The following is a 13116-nucleotide window of genomic DNA, read 5'->3' as shown; positions in this document are numbered from 1 at the left end:
GATTGCTTTGTACTAGTTTTTATAATTATTATTAGAATATATATTATAATATTCGGTTACTGGTTTTAATATTTGAAATCACTATAACTGAAATATAGTTTACAAGGAGTGTTTGTAATAATTTACGGTGCTGGTGTAGTTTCGGAGCACCACATTTTAATAGATTTACAAGTAAAATTGAATGCTTTGCATGAAAACACATAGTTTTAAGAGCCATTTTTCTGCAGTCGACAGAATTAAATACAAAGTAATACAGTTGAATTTTAAGTGTGTGATTACTAGTGTAAAATCGTTACAAGTACTGTACGACGGATAAAATAAGTAAGTGCATGTGAAAAATGACTCTATTAGATGCTATTTTCCACCACAATTGTGTTTCTGCAGATTGTACGGAAGCAGTATTTTATATTTACAAGTGGAGCGTTATTATTATGAATTTATGACAAGTGCTAATGAAACTGGTATCATTGCCAAAACCCAATTTTTTTCACTATTCTCGCCCATATGTGTATGCCTATACTACGTTCATCGCTAACAAGAATTCTCCCTTCGGATGGAATTCCGCGCTGTATCGCGGGCCAACCAGCTTGGCCCTGCCCTGATTCGATTGCATAGAGTTCGTGCTTTCAGTGGCCACTAGCACATGTTGATTTGTATTTTACACTGTTTTTTTTATACCATACATTTGGAAGCCGTATTTATACACAAATTGATAAAGAATTGTAAGTTTTCAACAAATACTTCTTCTAGCATCCTTGACGCCTACTGCAAATCTTTTAGAGAACAATAAGAAGGAAATTAGTGAAAGAATTATATTTTCTCAACAATTATTTGGAATGGAGCGCCAAAAGTAAACCTGCACGTAATTTACTTAGGCTGCAATTTATTCATCGCATATATACTTCTGTTACAGTAAATCAACTTTCTATATCCTAAACAATCATTTTCGGAGCCTGGATTTGTATTTCTCTGTGCAGATTCACTTTAGGAGGGCTTCAGTGTACGTACACAATAAGTCCTATTATGTAAAAGATACTCACCAACTTGTGGTAGATGGCCACTGAAAAGCACGAATACTATCTAACTGAGTCAGGGCAGAAGCGTAACAGTTGGTCACGAGCGGGGTCCGTCCATATGGAAAAGATGCCCGGCGAAGGTAGATTTACACATATACGCGGATAGTGCAAAATATTTTATACGACATAAAAATATATACCCTACGTCTTGGTATGTATTAATACAAGCTAGTTGTAGGTAATAACCCGTCCATTTGTGTTCAAAATAACATAACTCATTACTTGTAAATTTCACAAATATGAGAATCCCTTAACTCTCGGTCACTTCTATGGTTGCGTGTCATAACTTAGCACACTGACTTGGGATATTTCACTTCATTTCTCTTTGTATGTTGTAGTTAATGTCTGCCATATGAGCGAATCTTTATTTACAGATTAAACTTTCATTAATGTATTTCTACGTAGACACGCATCTCACACGTAAGAATGCAATATGTTTCGATTATTCACACGCTGATCTATTAAACTTCGATTGCAAATTTGTTCTTTACATTTTACAAACATTTCGTACAGTAAATCTGCCCTATTACTTAATCTCAATTACTATTTTACGTGGAGTTTTGGTACTTATGCTTATGTCAAATACCGAAATGTTTTAATCTTTTAAGTTGGTCCTTTTTCAAATCTTTGAGGAATCGTTGTTATAAACATTGTCTTCTTATTACAATGATGTTTGAACGTTCTAACATACATGAGGATTTACTATGGTTTGCTTTCAGTCCTTACGTTTAGACTGTGTGTGAAGAGGTCTATATTATTGTGTTGAAGTTCACGTCCAATGTAAAAATTGGTTCGCGGGACGGGTAAAATAACAACGGGCGTCTATATTTATATGAAGTTTAATTTGTGATGGTCTTCTAATAGCTTATTTTTATTTAAATTGACAATGCATCCTTTGTACTCTTGCACACACCCTTTGTACATAACGAAAATGTATTCGCTCTAATTTTATGCTGATTTTTTTCTATTGTTTACAATGAGAATTCGCGAGTCAAATATTCTCCAAGGTTAAATCTATGGGTATCCCGTTTTCGGTGATTATTCCTCAATGGTATCCCCAATCGGGACATGCTACCCTCTACAACACTCAGCGCGCGCTCTCGAATCACTAATGGTTCAAGCATCTTGGAGGAGTATCCGGATAAACGAACACTTAAGTAAAGAGGAACTTCACTCGTTACGCTCGCTTTGCTTTGAAAAATTGTGTTTACAGTACAAAACAAAAATAACTTCGCTGTATTTCTAATGCTAAAAATTCTATTTTCCAATATCTACAGTGAGAATTCACGCGTCAAATATTTCTCGAAGATAAAGGCAATGGGTATCCCGTTTTTCGGTGATTATTCTTCAATAGTATGTCCAATTGGGGCATGCGACCTTTACGACAGTCAGCGCACGCTCTCGAGTCACCATATAAAATTTGGTTAAGAACGGTTCAGGCATGTTGGAGGATTCCTTTAATCACTTCCGAGGCTACTGTGGGTAAAGGAGATATCCTTTAACCACCTACCATGAGACTGCTATGAGCAAAGGATGAATCCTTTAATCACCTCCCGAGGCTACTATGAGTAAAGGAGATATCGTTTAACCACCTACCATGAGACTGCTATAAGCGAAGGAGGACTCCTTTAATCACCTTCTCCCGAGGCTGCTATGGGTAAAAGAGATATCCTTCAACCACCTACCATGAGACTGCTATGAGCGAAGGAGGATTCCTTTAATCACCTTCCCCCGAGGCTGCTATAGGTAAAGGAGATATCCTTCAACCACCTACCATGAGACTGCTATGAGCGAAGGAGGATTCCTTTAATCACCTTCTCCCGAGGCTGCTATGAGTAAAGGAGATATCGTTTAACCATCTACCATGAGACTGCTATGAGCGAAGGAGGATTCCTTTAATCACCTTCCCCCGAGGCTGCTATAGGTAAAGGAGATATCCTTTAACCACCCACCATTAGGCTGCTATGAGCGAAGGAGGATTCCTTTAATCACATTCTCCCGAGGCTGCTATGAGTAAAAGAGATATCCTTCAACCACCTACCATAAGGCTGCTATGAGCGAAGGAGTTATCCTCGATGGCCATTACGAGCTAAAGACAATTGAACGTTTATTCCGAGACCACTTTCATGTGCCGAGGCTCTTTATTGAACTCTGAAAACATTTAAAGACTTACAAGAACTCCGTAAAAGCTTTTACAAGACTTTATAATAAACAGTGAAGGGTTTGTGTGGCATGCACGACTATTTAAGACCCAAGCGAACAGAACATTGAAATATTTTCAATGTTTTTAGATCATGAGAATCGGAGCCTTAAAGATTAAAATAGACTAAAGACGGTTCAACTGTAGTTCAATTTCATCTATGGATAAGAATACAAGTTTTTCAAAGAAAAGCAGATTTGTAGCTTTTCAAAACAGATTGAACATGTCACAAGTTGACATGACGCTGTAGTCAACTTGTGTTCCCTGGCTAACGTAATAATCCCTCCAAATTAATTGGCAAATGTTATTATTGTAGAAAGATGTTAAATAGAATAACTAACTCTATGGCCTGTGTAACCCGGATGTTCAATGCCGCGTTCACAAAAGCTCTCCACTGACTTCTATCCTTAGCTAACTGCATCCAGTTTCTACTTTCTATTCCAATCTCTGCGAGATCCATCTTAATATTGTCCTCCCATCTGCGCGTAGATCTTCCGAATGGTCGTTTTCCGATTGGTCTTCCAGTCAAGACTTTGAAAGCATTTCTACTTTCTTCCATTCTAGCTACATGACCTGCCCACGTAAGCCTCTTTCAATAGAATTATCGTTATTATTCTATTAGCCTTACCATTATTATTTCAAGCAAGAAAAGATACGAAGTTAACACTCAACTGTCCCCTACCCTGCAGTTTTGAAAAAAAAAAAACTATGGAAATCAAGTAACACAGCTTAGAAGAAAGGCTAGCACCACATATTATTCTGCAAAAGTTTTATTGTTGCCATTGCAAGTTTTAAAATTACTCACACTTTGTGCAAAACTAGCAGGATGTTACTTGAGTACATGAGTTAAAGATAAATTCAGAGAAAGTTCAAGGGGACTTTCTTTCCATATAAATATACATTTTGAATTTATTGTATGATAAAGCAATGGTATTTACGCTTACAGTACTCATACGTTCATATTTTATCCGATAGTTTCATTGCAACTCTACCAAAGGATTATATTTAGATAGTGATTCCAATAGAACGATGTATTTTAATCAAATTTTGCTCAAGTCAATCTCGCAATGCAGTTCTCTAATCCCGTAATCATTTTAAAAAATGAAGGAAATCTACTCCTAATTCCATGCTCCTCCACCAGAATAGTTCACGTTCTTCGTGAACAAATGAATTCTCTACAGGGTTAAACTGGAGACATGTATCAAACGATAAACCTATATGTAGAATATACAAACACAATCATTATAAAATTTCTTGAGCTTTATACAACATGCTTTAACCTTTACTTCATTGAAACTTATATTTACACGATATGAAGTTAAACTAATGACAATAATTAATCGTAATCATTGGCATCGTCATTTCTACCCTGTCAAGGTTTCTCCTATTTTAAACTACTTAACGGAATCGAATAACAGGTGCGGCAAAATGCTCTTATTGCTTCAGTAATAGTGAACTACTCTTGTATTCAATAAAGACTATTTAATATATCGGACTTTACCAACAAGGAACGTATGCTAACCATGAAAGCTAGGTATTTATGAAAATTGGTATTCTGACTAATTGTGAATCACTAATCACTGTGGTGATAGTCAGGGACGTACGCAGGCGGTGGGTCCTGGGGGTCTGGACCCCTGAAATTTCAACTTTTGTGTAAATTTAGCCTAATTTTAAGGCCAGTTTTAGGAATTTTAATATAAAATACCCTTATATTAAGTTTGGACCCTCCCCGAAATAAATTTCTGCATACGCTACTGGTGTAGTCACTCGGTGCAGAAATGCCTTGTTTACCCGCTACGTATAATACATATACCAAGCAGTGACCGGGTGAGGCTGTACCGAGTTGTACCTCAAAAATACCGGGAAAAGGCAGAAAATGAAAAATGTATGCAGGTAACCTGATACCTACGGGAGGGGGACACATGGCCAAGAACACGACAGTAGTGTCACACAAGCAGTGTTGCCATCCCAACACAAACTTATAGTTTTTTTTTTTTAATAGAACATATACATTTTATGGCATTAAAACAATTGTCATAAAACCTGAAAGAAAATAAACAAAAGGTTGGTTATCAGTATTTCCAAATAAGGTAGATATGATGCTGTAAATGAGAAATTATGGCGTCCACACGGAGAAACGAACAAATGTACAGCAAGAACAAGACTGCAGAAGGAAAAATGTACAGGAGGGGAAACTACAGCACACACAGTATCTAGTGACTAGCGGGCTTCTATAGAGGGAGTTTGGCTACGGGTATGTAATTTGAAGTACGCACCAACCACCTCTGAAAAAATTGTTGCGGAAGTACCGCAGGATTCTGAAACATGTATATTTGGATAGGGCGCATACCAATTCCTAAGTGAAGTCTTGACCGACCACGGTAGGCCCCATAGTATTGAGCTATGGACCTTGGAAGTTCATTTTTCCTGTTTCCGGCAGCCTATAACTCCGAAATAACGTATTTCTGCACCCAGGTTGGTCTATACCTTATGCCTTATCTTGGTGTCAGAAATCACCTCCCAAACGTTATCAGTGTTGTTTTGAAACACCCTGTATTAGTGGAGATTTTTTTCTCCCCCACCCAAGGCAATATCCGAAATGATGCTGCTAAGTTTTAATTAATTTAGTTGTTGGGCACTAAATATTTCATTAATAATTTTACTATATAACGTAGTATATGACATCTTTTCAAGTCATTTGTATGGTTAAGTTGAATTTATGAAAGCTTCTATCTGTGAAGGTTCTAATTGTTTGCACTCTCAGTATAATAGCTCGATAGTTCGACTCAACGAGCGACCATCAGTTAACGCACTCATTTTTATTTGGAAACATTAATTAAATTTTATACAGTATGCTTGTATAAACGAGGAAGGAATGAATGAAAAAAATAGAATTGATTAGTTAAAGTATTTGCATTTTATCCCTGTTCTGCACCGAGGTTACATAAGAGGTAAACCTACAGCTTGACGTAGGATCCGAACCATAATTGTTCCCTCTGGAAACCGAACTCGGGACTCCAGCATCACAGGGAGCGGTGCCGGGTTCGATTCCCAGTGTGGCCACTCGGTCGAAAAAGTGTAACAGCTTTTTCAGGCCAGCCACCTTGAATGAGGTTTTCCTGTGTTTTCCTCATTCACATCAGGCAAATGCCGGGTTGGTAGCTAATTTATAGGTTTCAGGCCGCTTCCTTCCTTCCCGAATCCTTTCTTTCTTCCCTTTCCCCGGATAGTGTGCTCGCCGAGGGACGTCATCCCTCAAACGTGACGGGCTAAATAGTCATAAGATGCCGAGAACCCAGAAATCTAAATCCTAAATCCCCTAAATCCCTAAATTCAGCATCATAGGCACATACGCTAGGCATATAGCATTGTTATGTAAATACAGTATAATGTTCTTCGTTAATCATAATTGCTCTTTGACAATACCTTTAATAATTTAGCAAAATATTGAATCCCAAGATGTTCAACTTCGTTAACCAGTGATTTCAGGGTGTGGCGTTAGCGCAAATTCTTATGTTTGGGATTTATTCGATCGTGTTAACCAGGGTTAATGTTTGCAGTACTACTTTCATCCTCTGTTTGTTCAAATTTCCCTTTCCATCCCGATGTGGGGAACGAATTTTCCAAAATTATCCCTGTCTCTAACGCTTGTAAATTGATATATTTCTGAACAAAACCGTTTCGGATCTATATCACTGTAATATTTATTCATAGTTTAGTAAGTACTATCAATTTTGAAATGTTCTGTACTTCATATACTCCTGTATATAAAGGAAAACTGTAGCTTTCAGCTATACTTCGTCCCATACTCCGTATTTGGTCCAGTACATTTCCGTATGCAGTATCACACTTCATATTTCAGCCATTGCTTCAATTCTTCGCACGACAAGAATACGCTTCTGATATTCTTCTTTGCTTAAAAAAAAATTAAATCTCTTTTAAGAAGGACGCCTTTTTGTTTCTTTACAGGGCGGCTATTTGAAGCGATCGCAACGCTTTTTTATTGCTCATGCGTATGCTTGGAATACGCTGACCATGTATTTAAATGTGGATGGCTAATCACAAACGCGAAAGCAACAAAAACGCGGAGAAAACATCAGCTCGTGCGTATTTGATGCGTTTCGGAACAATAGACTGCCTGTTGTTTAAAAGATGTCAAAAGGAAGGGGAAAAAGGAAAGACGTGTTGCCAGGCTAGGGGATTTTTAGCAAAAATCAGCTGCTTTGAAGATGCTTTGTAGAGAGTACTGGAACTCTGCTATTATAGATCTGGACTTTGCAAAAAAGACCTGGAAACCCTGACTGGCTCACGGTATGGTTTATAACTCTGACAAAAGTAAAGTTACCAAATAGCCACCTTGGTCGCGTACGCTCTAGGGGGTAACGCTTCGAAAACGCATTCTCAAATAGCCTCAGACTAATATACTTGTCAAGCGAGTGTTTCTTCCAGCTAGAGTTGGCTCTTGGTGTCCCGACAAAACGTACCAGCGACAAAACGTACCACTTGAATTTTTGCGACAAAACGTACCACTTTTGACGACCTGTCTTAAATGGCAACCTATCATGGATTAGTAAAAGCATTTCTGATATTTATTCCACGACAAGACGTACCACTTATATAAATTACAACCTGTCATGGACTAATTAAAACATTTCGGATATTTAATCCGCGACAAAACGTACTACTTCATGTTAAGAAACTGCTTCCTCATGAACAGGTAAAACAACGGCAGTATAAGCTTGAGAAGAACATACAGGTAATAATGTATCGAGTTGTCAAAGTGCAGAAACTCATTGGTAAAAGAGGGCTCATTTACAGAGGAAATGTAGCAGCCTATAAACTGAAAGACACAGCTAAAGATCATGGAAACTTTTTGGGTATTATTCCTTTCTTAAGCAAATTTGATCTTCCGCTTAAAAGTAATTTAGATAAGGTCACCGAGAAGAGTCGTATACTAGAAAGTAAGCAGGATAGTGGTCACATAACTTTTACTAAACACGGTGAATTATGTTTTGAATGCTATCAGCACACTTATCAGAGAAGATATTTCGAAAGAAGTCTCTCAAACTTCAATATTTTCTGTTCTATTAGACACTACTCAAGATATAGTAGTTTCAGGCCATTGCTCTGTTGTTTTATGGTATGTTGTTAAAATGGTTGTTAAACAAAGTATTGTTGTCATTAAAATGCATATCTACCACAGGACAGTCTCTTTGCGGTTTACTACTGGAAATTCTGCAGAAGTTGAACCTTGATATTAAGAAGTGTATTGGAAATTCAACCCATGGCTCAAATAGAGATGAAAGGGCTCGAAAAAAAACGGCTTAAAAAAACTCGTTTTTTTCTGCTTCGCTTTTTTGCTTGGGAAATTTTGGGCTTTTTTCAAAATGTTGTTTTAAATTGATAAAGCAGACTTTGTTTCGCTTCTCTACAGCACAAAACTCATTTAATTAGTGGTTGATGTAGGTTATAATTAGAGCAACCCACATTATGCTTTATTTTCTTCCAGATCATGCTTTATTATGCTTTATTGTTAAATTCAGTCATTGTTTCACATTAATCGTGTATAATATATAATATTTACTATACAATAAAAAGTCTAAATGTCTTGATCTATTTATTAATATTTAATGCAACCAGTTCCTTTCATATTTAATTAACTTTCTACTTAATGCACTGTAAAGAGATATGCTTTACTCGAATCAGTTTTTTAATCACGTGTGTGCGGCTTAGAGGTGCATATATACATAAAGGGAAAGTAAAACATGCCACCAAAGTACAGAAAGTGCTCAAGTTCAAGAGATACACAAGAAGTGGAGTTTGGAGTTTTTGTGCACTTTTTGTACATTTCAAATCACCATACATAACTGCGCAATTACACTTAGAAGAAAACTATTATTTATTCAAGTTTTCTCTTCTTTTCCTTTTTCTTTTCTGTACTTCAAAGGATTATACCGGAAAGTTTACACAAATAAAAATAAGTTTTTCATTATTGCATTGTTATACTGTATTCTCAATGATTTTGCATTGTAAATATTGGTTTAAAAAATATTAAACAGAATTTTCCAATAATTGTGATATATACTGTATTTAAAATTATGCTTTATGCTTTATTTTATAAAATTATGCTTTATTATGTGATTAGAATATAAAGCTGCTTCTATCCAATGACCAGGTACTGCAGTGAAGCATTCAACACAATATTGGACATGGTAGTTTTGAGTATTTCTTCAAGATTCAAGAAGCAATGTACTTTATGGATTATTTGGACCCTAGCCACTTCAACCAAGTAACAGAACTTCCAGACGTGCCTTTCGATAAACTTGAATATTTTCTGAAAAACTTCAGTTAAGAAGTTTCCAAGGATACTATAAATGTATTATCTTGGACTTTTGAAGGACGTGGATATCCTTGAAAGTCAGTCTTGATGACGAGCACAACCAAGGAAAAATGACTGTGCTGATGGTGCAAGTGATTCAGAATTAGGAGAAAATACATTTGTTTACAAGGAAAGCGAATGCAAAACGTGTTGCAAAATTGTCCAATGTGCTGCTTTTTAATTTTGCAGAATTGTAATTTGTGCAGTAATACTTATCCAGGTTTCCAGCATACAAATTTTTATTGACTTTGCCCGTAAATCAGGTAACATGTGAAAGAAATTTTTCAAAATTGAAATAAACTGAAATACATTAAAAATAGGCTAACGAGTACCATGTCTCAGGAGCATTTGAAAACATTTTGTTGATGTCTATTGAAAAAGATTTATTAAAAAAATATTTCGAATGCAAAAGTGATAGATACAGTAGCATCAAAAACTAGTACACTAAGACATCTGCTAATTTTGTAATATAGTATACGTTCTCCTTGAACTTCATATAATATTTTGAACAATTCAGAATAATATACTGGTGAAAGCATATCAGGTTTTAATTGTCAATTGTTAATACTATTGACTTATTGTAGAAAGAAAATTATGCAATTGATTTGTGACATTGAGATGCTGGTGGCCCTTGTGGGAGAAAGCGCCCTCGCCCCTCTAATAATTCCTATCCGTCCCTGGTCCAAAACCTGGATAAAGTGTAGTGGAAATCAGCAAATATTCAAATATTGCATATGCAAGATTCTTGCTGGTCTTGGTCTGGTGAGAATCTTGCAGATACATATGGTCTTGGTGTTGCGAGAATCTTGCAGGCATGGTCTTAGTCTTGGTCTTGCATCTGTACTTTTCTCAGCACCAATCTGTTCAACTTTTAACCTTATTTTGGCCGATATATATATATATATATATATATATATATATATATATATATATATATATATATATATATATATATATACTAATACACTGTCCTATCAAGTGGTACGTTTTGTCGCCTGACATTATTTGATGGCTGATTGAAAGACTCTTCGCAAGTAGCCCTCCAGGCAAGTGGTACGTTTTGTCGCTTGTCATTATTTAAAGTGTTTTTAGAAAACCCTTCACAAGCAGCCCTCAGGGTAAGTGGTACGTTTTGTCGGTGGTACGTTTTGTCGCTAGTATGTTTTTCGCGTATTCTTGGCTCTTACCTCTTTTTCGAGCTTGTATCTCAGATCTTATCTCGTCTTGCCCCAGGCGGTAAGACTGACACATTCCCATTTCAAGGGGACACCATGACGAACACATGATTGTCAGCAAGATCAAAATATGAAGCTTTCTTATAAAATACCCACCAAAGTGAATACTTTTTATAAACTTTACTTTTCGCATTTTCCCTTTAGACTTTATTCAGGTTTACAACTGACAATGTAATACTGAGCGCGAGAGATAGCATGTGCTATGAGAAGCGGGAGGTAGGAAGAACACTATCCGCTGCGTAGGTGACAGTGGAGAGAGAGGGAAGATTTTCTGGTTGTGTTTCTAACCCATGCCGATACTAACCTTCGACATAAGTAAAAACAATGGATAATAACTACTTAACGTAACTCATATATTATGATAGGCTTACCTGTAGCTTAAAATATTTATAAAGGCTCAATACCGTCCATACAATCCATCTCATTATCATCGTCACTGTTACTTTTATTTTCCTCGGCTAACTTTATGTAATGTTTTCAGTAAGAACGTCTAACTGAGGTTCTATTTGCAAATATTGTTCTTCATATCTTCATACTTTATCACTCCTTGCCTTTCCACTCTTCCGCCGTTATCATTGTAAATTTCTCTTCGGTAAGTTTCATCGCATCGTTAACGGAAAAAGTGGTATTGCTTGCTGCTACATATTCTTTGACTGCAGCCCACATCAACCCTATCGGGTTTAGATCAGGATGATACGGGGGGCAAACGAAGAACTGAATGTCCATATTCAGCAAGGAGCGAATCTACTTTAAATGTCCTAAAACGAGCTTTATTGGATTTGACTGAGTTATAAAGTTTTGGTTTGTACATATTTTCTTTAAAAGGAATATTGTGTCTTACAAGCCAATCGATCATTACATCTTTACGAGATGGTGATGTCGGTGAAGGATCTAAACAGACATTGTGATATGGTGCATTGTCTACCACAAGAACTGAATTACTTGGCAAGTTAGAAATTAGCCGCGACTTCAACCACTTTTCATAGTTTTCTTAATTCATGTCGTCGTGATAATCGCCAGATTTCATTCCAGATTTCAACATGACTAATGCGTTTGGAATAAAATAGTTTTCTCCGCCAGCATGCATGATTATTACGCGTTTTCCTTTAGAAATTGATGTGAGTAAACCTGTATTCTTCTTATTGCTCCACGCGCATTGTTTTGTGTGCGATGAATGCAAGTACGTCTCATCTATGTAAATTATGGGGCGGTTCTGCCTTCTGTAAGCTCGCAAATAAGCCAACCTCTTTGACTGAAATTCCTGTTTTTCAATAAGTAGTCGCCTAATGTTTTTAGCCTTAATCCATCTAAATCATAAGGAACGGATTATTTTCGTAAAGACCAAGTGCTTCCATTAAAAAATTAATCTTTTCTCGAAGTACTAGCAATAGTGATTTTACAGAAGGTCGGTGACCGTGAACAATATGAAATTCATTTATTATTCGACGAGTAACGCATTTGTCAAAAGCATCCACTGAGACTTATTCTTGGCTGTACTCGCTTCTTATTCGGAGTAGAAAAGCTCGTTCCCATGATTTTTTTCAGCTCACTCAAAACACGTTTTAGTGTACTTATTGAAACACCGGTTGCTTCAGATATCCGCTTTTGCACTTGTTTTACATTAATTGGATTTCCACTGTCAATCTCTCTCTTCATAAAATCTCTCAAAATCTCTCTGCTTTGGCTGTGGAAGAATCACTTTCTATCTTCCAAGTTTTTCGCTCTTGTTACCTTCCATTATGATAAAAAAGAGAGAGAGAGAGAACAAACCAGCACACAAAACAGACTAAACTGGCACAGAACTATACATAAAGAACCACACTTCACTGAACACAAGAACACTGTGTCCAGTTCTGCTTCATTCATGTGTCTCAAGACAGGCGGCGGTAATTTTGTCACCGGTAATTTCGTCGCCAAAATATTACCATATAAGTAAATTCGTCACCGAAAATTTTGTCACGATAATTTCGTCACCAATGTCTTTTAGAACACAATACAAGGACAATGAATGAATCGAAAAAGTTTTTTGAAATTGCTTTCTTTAATCTTCAACTGAAGCAAAACTTGCAGCACAATTGAATTATTATTATTATTATTATTATTATTATTATTATTATTATTATTATTATTATTATTATTATTATTATTATTATTATTATTATTATTATTATTATTATTATTATTATTATTATTAAATAAAGAGTTACATTGAGATAAGAGAAAATG

The sequence above is a fragment of the Thermobia domestica genome, chromosome 11, assembly GCF_964235325.1.
Source record: "Thermobia domestica chromosome 11, izTheDome1.hap1.1, whole genome shotgun sequence".
NCBI lineage: Eukaryota > Metazoa > Arthropoda > Insecta > Zygentoma > Lepismatidae > Thermobia > Thermobia domestica.
Note: the sequence above shows the minus strand (reverse complement) of the source record.